Raw genomic sequence first — 16,845 nt, forward strand, 5'->3', positions numbered from 1 at the left:
TTAGGAGTAAAATTACTAAAGCATCTAAAATTTAACAGAGGTAATGTTGCCCATCTGTCTATCCTTGTCTACAATGCAATAAATAAATCATAGACAAAATCTGCTTGGTTGCTATGGGCAACATCACCTCTTTAAAGTTTTAGAAACTTTAGTAAATGTACCCCTTATAGTGCCCATGGTGGGTGTTGAGCAGTCTTCCACTCCTCAAATTCTTTTATGGATATTATATTATTTGCACCCTGCACAGATGAACATGGCTGCATTATATGCATTATATGTATTCTTGTTAGACACTTTGTTTTTTTTGGACCCCTCACATTGATGAAGGGTTGGAGAGACCGTCTTTTTTGGCCGCGATAAATAACCCTGCTAAACTGGAGTTTTGGATGTTGCTATTTAAAGCCTCGCAAAATCCGGCGCCGGGCGATGACGTTCTGCCCACGCCGACGGACCCGAGTCAGGCGGGAATCTCCGAGCACTGCTCGGAACCGGGCTCAGAAGGATGACGTCCGTGGGGGCTCGGATCTCCGGAATCCGAGTGTGCACATCTCTAATATATATACACAGTATATATTTTAGTTTGTGTGTATTAACCTAATTTTGTGCTTTATCATTAATAACATTGTGTTAGGAGCCCAATCAGGAGCACTTTGGTGTTAGAAGTGGGACATCACTGACAATACTGTGACTGAGTACTGTTTTGCAGTGCCATGTGTTTTACTTATTGCCTTTTGCAGTCTTAGTCATTGTTATTTGAGACAGGTTTGTGTGTCTGTTTCATCCGTTATACGCATAGCTATAACATTGTGTAAAGGTCTTGGTATTGTTCAATATGAGTAAGCTTATGTGATCTAATCAGTCACAGTTTATGTCGTTTTGAATATTGTCCATAATTGTGTGTTTGATGTCAGATGTGTTTGGACTCACCGAAAATAAAAAAGGTATAAACTACTTAAACAAAAAATGTTACACTTGTGTAGGTTCAGTTGGACACTCAGCTGGCTGGGTTCCTAACAGGTGTGCATGGATATAGAAAACTCAGCAGAAATTGGGCAGGAAATATTCTAGTGTTGAGTTCCGAGAGAAAAGTGAAATTCCAATTTCTATGCCTATAGCAAGCCAGGATTGGTCATAGATTTAGTCTTTTCACAAAGATGAATTTAAATATTTACTGCTGTGTATTTTTGAAAATGAGAATAAATGCAGCAAGGAGAATTTTTACTGCTTCCCTTTACGAGATTTCACAGGGTGGAGAGCTAATGACAAGTAAAGATTTACGTTGTTTAGCAAGGGGTGGGAGGAGGATTATAAGTAGGTGATGAAAGTGAAAGTATGCAAACACAAGATAATTATCATTGTTAGAAGAAATATAGGTTATGGAAGTATTGTATGAGACTTTAAACATGGCAGAAAGCCTCTGTGAAGTAAAATGCTATTGACTCCTGTGTTAAATGGGGATACAAATGAGGGTGCATTCTGTAATGCAATAGCACAGAACCAGGATATTTTGGAGTGTTGGAGGAAACCGGAGTACCCTGGGCTTTCCAACGAGCCCGACCCACGACGCTAGCCCCCGGAAACTGGAGATACTGCCAGGCACAGCTGGAATGTTTTCCCCATAGGATAGCATGGGACCCGCTAATTCCAACCCCCATCCGGTTCCAACAGCTGCCAGTTCCCCCTTTGGCATCACAGAAGCTCAAGGTTGATCTAAGTTGAACCCAAATCGCTGGGCCTTCAATCTGATACCAGGCTGGTCCATATGGGTTAATTGATTCGAGATATTGTGAGTAAACTGATTTTTTCATTTCTGAAATGTAATTTCATGGCTGTTCATGTTGTTTGAAGGCAGATTTCTCTGGAACCAAATGGTCCAGTTTCACAGGACTAAAATCATTCGACGCTCACTCAAAAGTTCTTCAATACGATAATGTGTCATGTAAATTGGTCAGTTGGTTCCGAATATATAGCCGATTGGTTAAAGGAGGGAGGGGCGGGCGTGTTTTCCTCTCCCCCTCACACCAGAAAATGCAGGGAATAGGCTGGTGTAAAAGGGGCCAGCCCGGGAATGTCCCTGCATGATCCTGGGACCATATTCCTGGTTAAGTCACTGCATTTTCTGGTGTGAAAGGGGTATTATTTCAAATAGCCGGGACCTGCAGCGCTGTGAATACAGTCGGGCAGCCCCCTGCTCTCTGCCCGGCTGTCAATGGTTGTCACTTCTGCCCCGCGGCGTCTGTCACCCAGTTACCTTGAGCATGTATTCCCCCTTGGCAATGAAAGAAGAAAAATACCAGTGGGCGCCTTATGCACACAAATACAACAATTTATTGAATGGATATATCAAATAAAGAATTAAAACTAATTTGACACAGAATATACTGTACACACAGGAAAAAATTAATTAATTATAAGATAAGCATAAAATGATTAAAAAACATGTGCAATAGTAAAGTGCTGATTCAATGTGGTATATATTTACCAAGTCCCGGTAGGTGTTTCTCATATGCGCATATGAAGCCAGGTACTAATATCCCGATTTAAAAGGTAAAAATACCAGCGCTCTGTGGGAGTGAATGAATATTGTAGAGTCTCCCAACAGGGATTTTGTAATCCACAAAAGATGTTCCTTACAAGGCTTTGTGGCAGCAAACCAAAATTGCAGAGTCGGTACAGTCAACTCTTTTTGTGTCGATGAAGACGACAGCCGCAGGTCTTACTTGCCGATATGATGTCTTCAGCAGATCCCCATTCGGGCAGATGAATGCGCCAATCCGCCACACGCCTGACAGTGTTGGATGGTAGCAGAGCAGCTGCACCGGCCAGCGAGCCAAGTGCAAGCCGCTGAACACTGTGGTGGGCGGAGACTGCCTTGTTTGTGGGTCTTGTGCGCTCTGCTGTGACTGTAGCAGCCGTGTGCCGCAAGATGGTAAGGTGGCTGTGTGTCGTCTTCAGGGACACTCCACTGTTGCGCTTTTGAGGTAGTGACAAGGACCGGGGTATATTGGATGTCGTGGAGCTCAAATCAATTGAAAAAGCTGCCGTAGCGCGGCGAAACGCGTCTTGAATAGGAATTCCTGTTGCCGCCATTGAGACAGTGGACCTGGAGGAACTTCTCATTCATTTGAGCTCCACGACATTCAATATACCCCGGTCCTTGTCACTACCTCAAAAGCGCAACAGCGGAGTGTCCCTGAAGACGACACACAGCCACCTTACCATCTTGCGGCACACGGCTGCTACAGTCACAGCAGAGCGCACGAGACCCACAAACAAGGCAGTCTCCGCCCGCCACAGTGTTCAGCGGCTTGCACTTGGCTCGCTGGCCGGTGCAGCTGCTCTGCTACCATCCAACACTGTCAGGCGTGTGGCGGATTGGCGCATTCATCTACCTGAATGGGGATCTGCTGAAGGCATCATATCGGCAAGTAAGACCTGCGGCTGTTGTCTTCATCGACACAAAAAGAGTTGACTGCACCGACTCTGCAATTTTGGTTTGCTGCCACAAAGCCTTGTAAGGAACATCTTTTGTGGATTACAAAATCCCTGTTGGGAGACTCTACAATATTCATTCACTCCCACAGAGCGCTGGTATTTTTACCTTTTAAATCGGGACATTAGTACCTGGCTTCATATGCGCATATGAGAAACACTTACCGGGACTTGGTAAATATATACCACATTGAATCAGCACTTTACTATTGCACATGTTTTTTAATCATTTTATGCTTATCTTATAATTAATTAATTTTTTCCTGTGTGTATATTCTGTGTCAAATTAGTTTTAATTCTTTATTTGATATGTCCATTCAATAAATTGTTGTATTTGTGTGCATAACGCGCCCACTGGTATTTTTCTTCTTTCTTTTAACTTTTTGGGGGCGGCAACCCCCTCCCAGAGGGCAGCCACTTGCACACAGCATCAAAACACTAGCCCACAGCGCTCAAAGTATATTGTCCCCTTGGCAATGAGCATGTAATCCAACATGGCAACGATAAGGGAGGAGCAGTGAGCCAGAGGAGAAGTGGCCCATGACAAACATGTACCCCACTGTTTGAAATAAATTACAGGAGATGGTTGATTGGTACTTTATCTCCCTGTAATGCTTGAGATAAACCCCTAACTAACCAGTTACTGACTGCCACGCAGTGGCGGATTCAGGGAGGGGGCACCCAGGCACGTGCCCCCCCTGTCATTCATTTTGTAGATGAGGACCAGAGATTTCCAACGAGCTCAGCCCCATGTCTCTAGCCCCCCCGGGAACCGGAGATATCGCCTGGCAAAACTGTAACATTTTTTCCCCATAGGATAATATGGGACCCGTCAATTCCGACCCCCACCCGGTTCGGACAGCTGCCAGTTCCCCCCCTGGCATCACAGGAGCTTGTGATTGATGTTGTTCAATTCCAAATCGCTGGTCCTTCAATATGCTACCAGGATGGTCCATATCGGTCAATCAGTTCCAGAGATATAGCGTGTAAATCGATTTTTTTATTTTTGAAATGTAATTTCATGGCTGTTCATTTTCTTTGAGGGCAGATTTCTCTGGAACCAAACGTTCCAGTTTTACTGGACCAAAATCATTCAAAGCCCACTCAAAAGTTCTTCAATATAATACTTGTCTCATGTAAATGGGTCAGTTGGTTCCGAAGATATAGCCGGTTAAATGAGATAACTGGTTAAAGGGGGGGAGGGGTGGTTTTCTCTCCCCCTCACACCAGAAAATGCAGGGACTAGGCTGGTGTAAAAGGGGCCAACCTGGGAATGCATTTTCTGGTGTGAAATGGGTATTATTTCAAATAGCTGGGACCTGCAGTGCTCGGAATACAGCCAGGCTCTGCCACTGTCAGTGGCTATCACTTCTGCCTGGCGGCGGCTGTCCCCCATTTACCACGAGCATGTATTCCCCGTTGGCAATGAGCATGTAATCCCACATGGCAACGAGCATGGAACCTCTGGCAATGAGCATGGAACCCTTGGCAATGAGCATGTAGATAAGTAGCACTTACTGTATGTATCATAATTTTTAATAGGCATTATGGTGTTTGGCATAATACATAATGGACATCATGCCCTGTAACTTAACGTGCAATGGACATTATGGTGTAAATGTTTAATGCGCGCCTTTGGTGGACAATGTCCCTGTTTATGAAGCGTAGCGTATTGTGAATTTTGACTTAATCTGTGTGGTATTATGTGAATTCTGGCTCAATCCGTGTGGCATTATGTGAATTTTGACTCTATCCGTGTGGCATTATGTGAATTATGGCTCAATCTGTGTGGCATTATGTGAATTTTGGCTCAATCCATGTGGCATTATGTGAATTTTGGCTCAATCCATATGGCATCTTATGAATTTGGCTCAATCCGTGTGGCATTATGTGAATTTTGGCTCAATCCATATGGCATTTTATGAATTTGGCTCAATCCGTGAGGCATTATGTGAATTTTGGCTCAATCCATTTGGCATTATGTGAATTTTGGCTCAATCCGTGTGGCATTATGTGAATTTTGACACAATCCATGTGGCATTATGTGAATTTTGGCTCAATCCGTGTGGCATTATGTGAATTTTGGCTCAATCCGTGTGGCATTATGTGAATTTTGACACAATCCATGTGGCATTATGTGAATTTTGACACAATCCATGTGGCATTATGTGAATTTTGGCTCAATCCATTTGGCATTATGTGAATTTTGACACAATCCATGTGGCATTATGTGAATTTTGGCTCAATCCATTTGGCATTATGTGAATTTTGGCTCAATCCATTTGGCATTATGTGAATTTTGGCTCAATCCATGTGTTATTATGTAAATTTTGGCTCAATCCATGTGGCATTATGTGAATTTTGACACAATCCGTGTGGCATTATGTGAATTTTGGCTCATTCCATTTGGCATCATGTGTAGGGGCCAAGTATAATGGGGTCTAGTATTTTGTTGCATAATGTGTAGAAGTTGTATATGGTGTTGTACACTACACTCAAGGACACGCTCCTGTTGAGTAGCCACACCCCCTTTTCCAGAGCGCGCCTTTGGCGCGCGCACAACTACATCCTTCACTTTTGTTGCCATGGTGGGCCTGCGTACTTTAAATGCCAGGGCCTATTTTTAATCCCATTCCCACCCTCTCTCTGCCGCTCTCTTAGCATGTACACTGGCACCACTAACACTGGCCCTCCCCCACCTAAACCCTCTTTTATCATGGTGCCCCCCCTGTCATTTTATCCTGGATCTGCCCCTGCTGCCACGTCACAGTCTATAGTAGTGTACACAAGGAGCAATGTACCTTCTATTTAATCCCAATTGAATCAGGATTGAATCTCACGGTGCCATGTACACATTCAATTTAGACAGATCTGTACCATATAGTCTTGCCTGCACAGTCTAGTTTTCTATTCGATTTTGATGCTGTGGGGCAGCACATCGGGATCACGATACATCGAACTATGTGTATGCCCGATAGGTTTGATAAATGACAGTTAGAGGCTGATTGGCTGGTCTTTTAGCTCTCTCCACTTTATCGCTCTCCAGGGCTTAGTACATCTCTATATTTCTTATTTAATAAAAATAGGCATATGTGGCAATTTGCAAAACTGAAAGAAAAAACTTTATTTATGCATATAACTAATATTTTTTACCAGGGGAGAATCCAGAGTACAGGCTGCAGCACAGTTCAAAGTTCTAATAGGGGAGGCATAGAGACTGCCACCAACTGCTGTTCCAAACTGACTCACTGGCAGTGGGTGTGGCTACCCAATTTGAATTTTGAACTGTGCTGCTGGCCCACCTCTGGAGTCAACACTGTATTCATATTTATAAAGGAAAGAGGGCAATTTACATATATTTAAAAACTTGATTGGCAACTCTGGGCGCATACATTTATTCTTTCAGCATCCTGAAGGTCCATTGTTTGACGACCCAAACTGCTTTATACTAAGGACATTAGATGGGTTTAGCTGCTTTTGGGTGTGACACGCCTGAATAATTATTTATTGGGCGCTGAAAACTATTGATGTGCTCTCAAGACCCTGTTAATTAGTTTTGCCTAAAAACAATTGAATTATCCCGAAAGATGACTATTTGGCTATGCTTAATACGCATCTAAAAGTCGTAGGCCTACAGTTACGTACATGTTGGGAGGGGATAATCTAATTCCTTGCTGGTGTGTCAATATAATCTCTGCTGAAACATTCCAGAATTGTGAATAATACAAATACATTACAGAAAACGCCTAAAATACCTCTGACTTCATTCCTGGCTTCCAGATCCTGGATAACTTGCAGCAATATGCATCTCTCTTGTTGAGGAATTCCAGAGTTAAACATCATAACCAAAGCAGTTTATAGATATTTGTTAAGAAGAACTTTGTTGTCTGGTCCAGCAGGAACCAAGAAATAAAGATTGTATGTTTGCCAAATAATATTTCAAGAAACAGGGCTATTATATTCCATGCAGTGCTGCCTATATTATCCTCACTGTAAGAGATAAGACACATAACTGTTATTATTAGACACCTGACTAAGTGTTTCACTGCTAATACTTTCCACGGGGACATAAGGTAAGAGGTGACCAACATTTCGCTGGTTATTTTTGCACTCCTGCTGTGCTAGGCAACAGTAAAATGTAAGACTTAGGCGCTTTGGAGCATGACTATGAAACAGAACAAGGGAAAAATCAGAGAGATAACCACAAGGGAATATAATGAAACATGACTGATCAATTTCACCAGCAGTGCACACTTTGGGGACCACTGAAGCAGGAAGGTCATTTACACAATAGTTAAATATAAGAAGAAAAAGAAAGAACAGATAAGTTGTATTACGAAGCACATTTTCCTGTGGAACATTAAGTGACATTAAAAGATGAATCATACAATTCTCATTTGATAAGTGTAAAGATAACAAAATGTGACATTTACCGTTAATACAATTTTAACTTTCCTGCTGAGTCATAAGTGAATATAAGAATTGGTGATTGGCTAATCATTTGATTACTGGATTGATCTCAGCACTGCAGAAAGTCAGTGCAGTGACTAATTAAAACCTTGTTAGTGCTAGACTTGATTTCTCATTAGAAAATCTGCTGACTGGGTGTCTGAGATTTTAGTGCACTAGTAAGCAATGAGGACAAACATCTCTGCAGTAAGAAGTACAATACGGGATAGGTTTCTATATTGCATGGCTCCTCGGCAGCACAAAGAGACAGGTGAACTGGTTGTAACTACATCCTTAGATAACACTTAATTTGTCCACAGAATATAAAACGTATGGGATACTGTAGGTTTTCATGAAGTTTCTCTCAGCATACATTATTTACTTTTTATTTCTCAGTCATAAAAAATGTGTTCAGATTAAATGTGTCAGTGTCAGGGGAGGACAACGGTTTCTGTGGTACCCAGGACAAGCAACTTGTAGTGGCAGGGTTTACAGCACTGGCTGCACAGACAAATATAAATCTGTAAGCCCTCTGCTCTTTACAGGTGTTGAGGGGGTACTAGTGACCCATGGTGTTGTGGAAGTGGAAAGACTAAAGGTGGCCATACATCAGAAAGACCGGTCTACAATCAGGATTGTGTCCAATTTCTCTTCAACTCCCCGGCAGTCCTTGGTGGTTTTTGGACACACAATGTACTCACAATCTGTCATACAATCCGTCATACAATCCATCTGCTGCATGATTGTATGATTGAAGCTTCATTTAAATAGGGGGCTGGCCTACTACGATCAAAAGGATAGAAGCACCAAAAATCAATTATTTTTAATTTTTTTAATTTACAGGTTGCCAGCAACTACCAATCTGCTCACGTCTGCTGTATTATTAAATAGCCCAAATGCAGCAATCCTCTGAAAACTGTTTTCAGAGTAGTGACAGAATTGTGCTAAAGGACGTCCACCGCTCTCTTCAGTTGCCCGCCCCTCTGCCGCTTGGAAACTTCTGCGGCTCCCAGCATTTTCACTGCCATGGGCTGCCCAGAAGCTGCACCTCTCTTCTCTGCTAGTCAGGGAGGGAGTGTCACATGACTCTGGTTGTATGAGCCATCTAAAGACACATTGCATGTACAAACATCATGCAATCTGCTCCCAATCCCAACTGATCTGATGTGCAGCATGTAAGATCAGAGGACCAATCCTCCAATCTCCCGGGGCCGGTAGATTGTGTGATTGTATGATTGTGTACACACGATGTGCATACAATCCATTTTACAATCCATTGAGATTGTATGATTGGGTGCAATGTCTTTCTGATTTATGGCCACCTTTTAAGGTGGCCATACACGCACCAATTTTGTGTGCTGTGCGTTTTGAACTTCAATCTGCCATGCGATTTTGGCACTTGAAGTGGATGCGATGCAATTCAATGCACTGTACTTTGCGGGTGCGATGCGATTTCAACATCTTTTTTAAAGTTAATAGTTACTAATGGTCGGATTGCTTTAAAAGGTCAAAATGCATACAATAATCGCAGCGTGTATGGGCAACTTTAGAGCCTTAATCAGATTTGTACGCAATACCGATGAGCACACAGCCGAGCATTTATCAGTACACTGTGCATGCGCCAAGGTACTTTAACTATACGTCCTGCAATCAGTAGCAAAAATATATTGCTATGGAATATTTGGGGGAGGCGGGCCTAAGGCTCCATGTAGTCTAAATCTGCCTATCCTTTCATTTATTTACTAGAGGAAGGGTAAGGGGTTAGGTTTAGGTGTACTACTCACTTATTTGGGGCACACTGTTTTGCCAATATTATAATCATGTAAACATTTCATCTGCATTGACATGATGAATGTCAACATGGTCAGTGTTGTCATACTCAGCATGTTGACATTCCGCATGTCAGCATAACACCATGTTGAAATGATGAATGTCAACTTGATGAATGTTGACAAACCTTACCGAACCTCACATTAAGTCTTTCCATGACAAATACAAAATTCAAGCCCATCTAGAAGCATATTTATTTAAAATCCTATCCAGGGACCATGGCTGTGATGGAGTCTGCCCCTGTGATGTGTAATAGCAATCATTTTACGTTCTGGTTCAGAAGCCTATCCCAATACTGATAGATTGGCCATTGTTGTGGATGTTGTGGACTGTAGGCCGTAGGCTAAAATGACTAATGACAGGGGCTGAGCGACCCTATTAAATTTAAAACACAGAAGAGAACACCCCCTACCTCTTTGTCCTTTGCATCTCAATTATTCACTTTCTCCTTCTTGTCAAAAGAAGACTCTGCATCACGGTCGGTTAGGTTTGGCAGCTTGTTGTGGTTGATTTGAGGCTGTGTTGCCCACATGTGGCTACGGGGGGCTTCCCTGTAGTGCCCTCTGCTGGCATTAACATACAGTAGTTTGAGAATAGGGCTGGGTTACAGCACATGATACTTGGTAAATTCAGCATTTAAGTAGCCATATAGAAACTTATGAAGGCTGCTTTTGTAACTGAGGATTTGGGCTTAGGAGACACACTGCCAAATTAAAATATTTATTATAAGCCTACTTTGTAAATACATGATGATTTTTTTTTTCTAGATTGAATTTTATTTTGTGAAAAGTTTTACATTACATTACATCCAAGAAATCTGCATTCACAGAATCCTCCATCGGCAACAAAGATACAGGTCTGTGTTCTAGTGAGGACCTGTGACGTCATTTCCCCACTCACCTTGGCACAGTGATTCCCCAACACCAGCAATTGGGCTAAGTGCACTAACCCTACATTGGACTTAACATCAATCGTCCATCCTGAGAGTGAGATACCCCTCTTAATTTTTTCTTTATTCATTTTATATTCAATTGTATTTGCATATGTCAATGTTTTAATATATTTCTTTATTATATAAAATTATTCATGTATTTTTAACCTTATTGAGAGTGTGTAATCTTTCATTGTAGTATTAGCGCTGCTTCCTCTTTTTTCTTTTTGCATCACCTGTCCTAGTGACAGCCCCAACAGGGATTGACTACCTCTGTTATCAAGCAGCAGCCTAGAGGAATTTCTCATATAACGGGCGCCCTCATATATACTCTCCAGTAGAGTATATAATTGTTTTTACTTAATTGCTTGCCCCTAACAGTAATCACTGTGCAACAAGATGCATCACGACGAAGCTAAACAAAACTTTTAGCCGATAATTAATAAATGAAATACAGTAATTCTGTACAGTGCTGTACTGTAATGACACATTACTCTGATGTTCTCAGTTGTCCTTAAGGCCCTTATTCTGATCGGTGCGGATATATCCGCGTGCGTTCGGCCCGCCGATGTTTTTTGTCTGCGCATGTGCAGAGGCGTCTCTGCGCATGTGCGAGCGGGGTGTACGGCCAAATCCCGCATGATATGTGAACACTCCGAACAGGGGGTGGAGAGGGGCGTGAAGGGCTATTTGGGCTCATTACCATATGCATACGCCCCGCGTTTCATGGGAGTTCCCATGAAAACGCTGGGCGTACGTATGGTAATGCGGCCGTGACGCACGTGTAGGGGGCGGACATATGACATTGCCGGATGTCAGCTGCCCGCCCAGATCCCTGCTTTTGCACGGAAAAATGTCCGTGTGGTCTGAGGTTGCGGGAGCTGGTGGAGCACTCGGTCCTGCATTCGATGGTCTGCGACCATCGAATGATGGGGGAGGTTCCCTTAGATGGAGGAGGCGTATTCCGTGAAAAATACACGTGCGGTCCGTTCGGCCAGCTTCTTACCGCATACGGACGGAGTTGGCGATCCGTATGGAAGGCGGGGTTTCGCACGCACGGTCCTGGCCGCATAATCGCCTCCGGCCGCACCGATCAGAATAAGGGCCTAAATGAGGCAAAAAAATGAATGAATGGAACATGTGCCAAAAATAATTCACACAGTGCACATAAATGCTTGTACCTTAGTGTTAGCAACCCATTAGATGAGGCCTTCTGGTCACGGTTGATGGGCCCATTTTTTTTTTTTTTTAGCCTAAAATGATGTTAAGCACCTTAGTCTTGCTCCATGATAAAATGCAGTGTTTACTATAATTATTTTGATTTAGCAGTGTTTAGTTCTATAGATCACGCTACTGCATTTTTTTTTTATTTTGTGGAATTCGATTCAGGAGGATCAGGCTGAGAAATCGAGTGAAATTGCTCAAATTGCGTAGTGTATGGCATCCTATCTGATCCAATGCACGGTCCCGTGCACATCGGATCAGATCAGGAGGTCGGACAGTTTGCATATAAGATAAATCTTATGTGCAACCATCAGTGCAGCAGGGAGTGAGGTCCGGGGGAGCAGGGACAGGAGAGCAGGGTCCGGTCCGGGGGAGCTGCAGGCGGGGTAGCGGCAGGAGATGTAGCGGCAGGTGGGGGGGCGGGTCCCGCAGAGCAGAGTCCGCGGAGCGGCGAGCGGCAGGAGAATAGGGGGAGATCAGGGGAATTCGGGCTGTCTTGTCCTTAGGACAAGTCGGCCTATTGAATGGGGGCCCTTAGTCTAGCACTTGTTATTATGTTTGTAATTCAGATGTGCAGTCCGAGACCCCCCACAAATGTGACACTATATAATATAATTTGCTCAGAGGTGTAGCAGGACTAGAATGAATAAATAACATAAGGAAATTATGTGCAGTGCTGGACTGTTATTGCAACCTTCTCGGATGTTCTCAACTGTCCTTACTTGTGGATGGAAAACCGCCAAATGAATGGAACATGTGGCAAAATAATTCTCACAGAGCACATATTTGTTTTTGTTATGGTTTTCTTAGCTTTATCAACCACTAAGTTATAAAAACAAATATTAAAGATTATGTACTCCTCATTATTATGAGAAACTAATACACAATATCCAGGGCTGTTGTTGTTTTTTAGTATTATCAGTGTATTTTCTCATCAGAATAAGATAATTATACATTTTACTTATCAGCCCTAATGAACTCCATATATAGGGCAAAATGTAATAGGGTGTGAGAATCAGTAAGTGGGAGATTTTGGGAAAGTTTTTTTCTATTTTTTTAAAGTGGCAATCATTTACATAGCAAAATCAATCTGTTTTTTTTTTTTTAAGTGTAAAAATGGAAAACTCTCCCCAAATCTCTCTTTCTGATTTTTACACCCTATTACATTTGGCCCATAATGTCAGCTATGTCATTCAATCCTGTGAACCTATCTGAGCTCTAAAGGCCCCCATACACGCTGTGTTATCAGCTGGAACACATTGAATCGCAACGCATGCGTTTTGCATAAGATTTACAAGCAATGCGATCTGCAGGCAGTACAAAAAGTATGTGCAGCACATACTTTTTGTACTGTGCGATCATAGGTGTGCGCACATTGAGTCTTATGGGTGCACAGGCACCCCCTAATGCTGTGCCCACCCTTATGAACACCTCCCTACCAACAATACCTTTTACCAAAGACTTTTGCTTTTTAGAACTGTATTCCATTGAAAGAAGCGCCCATCAATCAATTATGTGTGTTTTACATTGTTACTTGTACCAGACCATTGTCATATCACTACATATCATCCATATATGTTTTTTTACTTTATTTGCATGTATTATTACACTGAGAGACGTTTTATATTGTAGCGAGTACCAATAGATGATGGTAGACACGCCTGTATGGCGCTGTTAGACACACCCAATGGGCGGTGTTATACATGCCCAATATGTGGTGCTAGGCACACCCCTTTGACGGTGCACCCCCTAATAAAATGTGCTGCGCACGCCTATGTGTGCGATGCGATGCCCACGGGAGCGTGCATCGCATTGCATTGCATGCTGCTATCGCAGCCATAGGCGTGTGCAGCACATTTCATTAGGGGGGTGCAAATTTCATTAGGGGTGTCTTACACGCCCATTGGGTGTGTCTAACCCAAGACGTGTCAGACGTGTCTACCATCATCTATTCGCACTCGCTACAATATAAAACATCTCTCAGCCACACCATAATCTCCTGCCTAGTTCAGTTTTAATCTTCTAATTACTCTGTGTAACAGTACATGCAACTAAAGTGATAAACATATATGGATGACGCAAGTATGTAGTGATATGACAATGGACTACTACACTTAACAATGCAAAACACACATACTTGATTGATGGGCGCTTGTTTTAATGGAATACTAGTTCTAAAAAACAAAACTATATAAGGGTGGGCACAGCATTAGGGGGTGCCTGTGCACCCCTAACACTCTATGTGAGCACTCCTATGATCGCAGTATGTATGGGGTCCTTAACGCTGGGTCTCTGCCGTTACAAATGGCCTGTCAGTGGAGCTAGTCAAGTAGTTAATTACTCACAGAATTTACAGATGGTACTCTCAATTAATGTCAGTAGCCACCCTTGCAAATGAAATGAAACAGATTGAACTTGGCCCAAATTTCAATAGGTTGGTAGAGGTGAATGAGAGTGGGGGAAAGAAGTGGTGTTAACAGAAATATTCAGCATAAATGATGTTCCACGTACACTCCAGATTCCCGGTTCTGACAACCCACTCTATACACGGGCACTGTGTGTGTAGTGTTATCCAATGGGAGCTCTAGCGCGTGCCGCCCGGATGTCTCTCTATCTCTTTATCTTTATTGCACGCCCTGTAGACCCCACTGGTGCTGGCTCCAGCAAGCACTGCAAGGTCTGCGGCACCATAGTTATGCCACTGACCATGACATTGGTCAGCTACTGCGTCCCTGGATGCCTAAAACTCTAATATACATGGACAGCATGGTTCTGTGCTAAGTGCAGCACTACAGCTGCTTTCCAGTTATTCTATTACAGTAGGATTCCCTTTTATTCCTTGCTCCTATTGTGGGTCCCCCAGTTATAAGGAAGCCAGGCCAGCTCCTGTCTGGTTATAGTTTATGCTGCGGTATAAGCTGCTGGTTTGTGTCCAGGTGCAGAGGCCATACCATGTGCCTGATCTGTGGATACTCTGCTGATCTTCCAGGTTCTCTGCATGTCAGAATTCTAGCTTCTTGCATGAACTCTTGTCAGTGGCGTAACTAGAAATTTTGCTCCCCCCTGCCAAAAAAAGTTCTGGCGCCCCCCCCCCCCCCCCCCCCCCCCGCCCATTTTGTTAAATAACAACAGAACTGTTTCTTGGCAATTAGGTTCCCAATGCGAACAGTAAAAATATGCTTTCCCTCCCCCCCCCCCCCCCAATTAAAGAAAAACACAAAGAATTTATGAAGAACCAATACTTATTAGACGATATGCCACACACTGTATGCTTGCGAGCAGGGCCATCCTACCTCCATATCGGTTTGTATCTACCCAGTTTGTTTAATCACTGTTGTTTCCAATTGTGAAGCGCAACGGAATATTCTGCGCTATATAAGAAACTGTAAATAAATAAATAAATTATACCAGACAATAAATGACCCTTACACATTATGCCACATACTGTAATGTCCATAAGATAGTTATGCCACATACACAACGTAATACCCATTGCACATTATACCACACACCTTATTAGCAATTACAATGCCACACCAATCGACGCCGGGGAAGCCGTCCATCCGTCCGCCCGTCGACGCTGCCGCCTCCGTCTCCGTCCAGCACCAATGACGTCATATCCCGGCGGCTGTATCGTGCAGGAGGTGGCTGCGTTGTCAGGGAGACAGAGACACTTCTCCCAGGGTCTCCTCGGCAGCATCTAACAAGAGTGCACACATAACATGTGAATTAAAAATGGCAAAAAACATGTGTACAGTGCTTTAAAGAAGAGGAACATACATACTCCATTTGCAGTGATTAAAAATATAGGTAAAAAAATGTTTTTAAAGAAGACAAACATATTACACTTAACGCTGACATTACTTCTATATCTTAATAATCATGAAAAGCACCTTGAGGGACACAGTATGATCCTATGTGGAGAACGGTTCAGAGTTATGATTTGTTTAACATATAAAACCAGTCACTGAGAACATTTTATAAACAATTATTTTATAAAAAATTACTCAGTCCTAAAGAATCGTTAAGACCTCGCGGCCGCAAAGTGTCTAAACGGTATATCCAATGGGACTCTAACTGTAGCATCTTTTTTGCTCTGTTTCCCCCTCTAAGCGATGGGGGCACATGGTCTATGATTTTATATTTAAGCGTGGCCATGTTATGTCTAAAACTGGCACCTTGCGGCCATGAGGTCTTAACGAGTCTTTAGGTCTGAGTAATTTTTTATAAAATAATTGTTTATAAAATGTTCTCAGTGATTGGTTTTATATGTTAAACAAAAAAGGGGGAGGAGACCGCATCAGAGAGAGAGAGGGGGAGGAGACAGCGTCATAGAGAGGGGGAAGTAGACAGCGTCATAGAGAGGGGGAAGTAGACAGCGTCAGAGAGAGGGGGAGGAGACAGCGTCAGAGAGAGGGGGAGGAGACAGCTCCAGAGAGAGGGGGAGGAGACAGCATCAGAGAGAGGGGGAGGAGACAGCGTCAGAGAGAGGGGGGAGGAGACAGCATCAGAGAGAGGGGGGAGGAGACAGCGTCAGAGAGAGGGGGGAGGAGACAGCGTCAGAGAGAGGGGGAGGAGACAGCATCAGAGAGAGGTGGGAGGAGACAGCGTCAGAGAGAGGGGGAAGGAGACAGCTCCAGAGAGAGGGGGGAGGAGACAGCTCCAGAGAGAGGGGGGAGGAGACAGCTCCAGAGAGAGGGGGAGGAGACAGCGTCAGAGAGAGGGGGGAGGAGACAGCATCAGAGAGAGGGGGGAATAGATAGCGTCAAAGAGAGGGGGGAGGAGACAGCTCCAGAGAGAGAGGGGGAGGAGACAGCATCAGAGAGAGGGGGAGGAGACAGCGTCAGAGAGAGGGGGGAGGAGACAGCGTCAGAGAGAGGGGGAGGAGACAGCGTCAGAGAGAGGGGGGAGGAGACAGC

Source organism: Crinia signifera, chromosome 1, assembly GCF_055691185.1.
Source record: "Crinia signifera chromosome 1, ASM5569118v1, whole genome shotgun sequence".
Lineage (NCBI taxonomy): Eukaryota > Metazoa > Chordata > Amphibia > Anura > Myobatrachidae > Crinia > Crinia signifera.